The following is a 3,019-nucleotide window of genomic DNA, read 5'->3' on the forward strand; positions in this document are numbered from 1 at the left end:
TAAACTCTGTCACTAACACATCATCTCTTTTCCCTCTCCTTTTTCATTCTGTCAGCACTCTTCTCCATTCTCTGGAATGCACCTACAGTGATCTTTTTATGCATCCCTCAAAGCTGTCTTGTTGCCTTCTAGTTTAATGTATAACTATATGGAGAATACTTGGTAAGCCATTTATATACCTTTAGTTTTCAGTCATTCGATCTGTCTTCTGACAATCCTGAATATTCATTTCAAGCATTGCTCATTAAATCAGGTGCTAATATCCAAAGCTGATGTTTCTTGCACAGATGTGTCTGTATTTAAACTGTTCTGGTTCAAGTTCTGCTACCACTGCAAAACCAAAGCATCTCTGTCAAGTTCAGGATAAGCTGTACCTTTATACCCTGCTTGATCTCTCCAAGTACACCATCCTCTTCCTGATTGGAGCCTTTTCATGCGTTTGGGATAAAAGTATGCATTTTACTGGGCCTGAGTTTGAGACTGTGTACCATGCCTCGTTACCCAACGTACTTAATTGGGTTTAGAGGTCTGTCTTGAAATGACATCCTTTCATTAGTACAAGCTTTTGACATGACATCCAGGTCATACCAGGATGCTATGTGTAGACCCTATTCAAGTTCATGAGAGAGATATTTTGGTGGATTCTCAGGGCTCTGCTTTGTTTCATTCAGAAAAGGAGAGGTCAAGTTTTCTGAGTGTGCAAAGGGCTTGTTGACTCTGTTACATCTTGGTTACAGAAGGTACAAGGCAGAGCCTACTGGCAGGTGGCCAGCTTCTCAGCCCCATTTTATCTCAAACCATAAGCTGTGCAGCTGGATAGCTGCCTAGCTAGGCACTTGCAGAGGACTTGGGTAACTATGTCTACTCCAGAGAACCATAAGACTAGGTGCACATAAGCCCAGGAGGAACATTAGGTCTGAGATCTGGGACTTCCAATGCTTGTTTCTTTAAGCTGTTTTTTGCATGTCTTTTTTAGCCCATTTTTCAGAATTGCCATATGTGTCAGATGAAAAGCAGATCCTAAGGCAAGATACATAAGGACATATGCATATCACAAATGATATCAGTTTTAACATCTGTTTTATAAATATTACTATAAGTAGAAAAGAAAAGAAGTTGCAAACTAGTCCTAAAGTTGATGTTGTATTGCAGGTGCATGACTCAGGAATCAGATTAGATAATCAAATCTCATTGCATTGGTGGAGAAAATCAATACTCTAGAAGGAAAAACAAAACAAACAAACAAACAAAAACAAAGAAAAACGCCACTATTTAATTTTATGATGAATTTCTAAATGATATTTCCAATTTCTTCAAGCTTTTTGAGTGCTGGTGGGGAAGGCGTTTGACATCAACAGTGAGTAATAGTTCCAGTTACTGACCTGTGATATCAAACAAGGTGAATATTGAAACTGAGTCATGAGAAGATGTGGTCTCAGGCAGTGTGATATATGAGCAGATACACACTCACAGTTTTACTTTCACATGCCCACCCCATTTTAACAATGACTTGCACACTGACTCCACCAAGGCCTTTCTTATTTCAAATTACTGATATATCTGGGTATTGTGGAAAAGCAAGTACACAGATTACTGGAATTTCAAAATATAAAGCAAAATATTTACTAGGAGAATATGGTATCTTGTTTTCATGACAGCTGTGAAATATGTGGAGGTCTTAATTTCAAGGCAAGCTGTTTCTAGGGCCAATACAAAGAAGTAATTCACCCAAATCAAGGAAGAGTACAGCACCACTTAGGAAGGCTTAACAGGGGAATGAGCTACTACTAACACAGTATAGAGCCTAAACTACTTAGCAGCTTAAAGGGAGGTTTTTCCATTAAAAAAATGACAGGTCTTCCTGTCTTTCTGCATATCAGATTGCATGATGTATACCCCAAAAGTTAAAATTAAGAGAGAAATTAATTCATTCTACCTACATTCACATAGTTTCTTCTTCTTTTTTTTTTTTTTTTTTGTCTTATTGTCATATCTGTTCTCAGTTTTTCCTCACTGTTCTTAAGAAAGTTTCAGAGGTTTTGGCTTTTTCCATTGTTGAGAGAATAGGTTATAGGTGGAATATAGGCCATTGGAAAATGCCTCTTTCTTTTTGGTAGGGTGAATATATTCTTCAAACTTTAGAATGACCTTTGAAAATAGTACATGGTGTTCTACCAAAAATCATAGACAACAATTCATGGTACAATATACATGTATGGTTATAAGGAATACTGGACTGGTTTCGAGATCACAGGTGATAATGAGGACCAGGACTGAGCATTTCCAGCTACTCGAAAATAATGTTTCTTATAAAGTATAACTGACATATGATGGTGAATCAGACAATGTAGCAAGTTGCAAAGGTGGACGCCAGTGATTTCCAGCAACATGAGCCCAGTGATGGTGGTTTAGACGAGCTGGGGACTGACTTCGTAAGTTTTTCATTTTTTTCCCCCTACGCCCTCAGCTCAGGGCACATTGTGCTAAATGCCAGCTCAAATCATACTGTAGCGAGTGCTGTGCAGGCACATACTAAGAGAGAGATTGCAATATAGATAAGGCTGAAAGTGAATTAAAAGGCACTGGGGGTCTTAAAACTGAGGCAGGAATGTAGTTCAGATCTTATGACATCTCTTTCAATATTGTTGCTGGAGTTTGAAGAATCCAAAAGTGCATGTGGACTACTGTTTCTTCAGATGATATTATTGAAGAAATTTATAATGTTGTCATTTTAGCATGGGGAAAGTGAGGCACAAGGAAGGGATAACTCAGGGTCATCCAGGAAAGAAACAGCAGAGAGCTGTTCGGTTAGTATGCGGTTATCCATTGTTTAGTTTAGACTAGCCCAGTCCTCAGCTCTTAACCATGTAAGCTGTCTTTACTTACACAACACTTATGGCTGAATGGAGAAAGGGTTTGAGAAAGTTCATTAAATTGAGTTGTTAAGGCTTAGGAGGACATGACGTATTGAGTCTCATTCAAATTGTATCCTGCAACACTACAGTAAGCTACTTCCCTG

This window comes from Cygnus atratus, chromosome Z (assembly GCF_013377495.2).
Source record: "Cygnus atratus isolate AKBS03 ecotype Queensland, Australia chromosome Z, CAtr_DNAZoo_HiC_assembly, whole genome shotgun sequence".
Taxonomy (NCBI): Eukaryota; Metazoa; Chordata; class Aves; order Anseriformes; family Anatidae; genus Cygnus; species Cygnus atratus.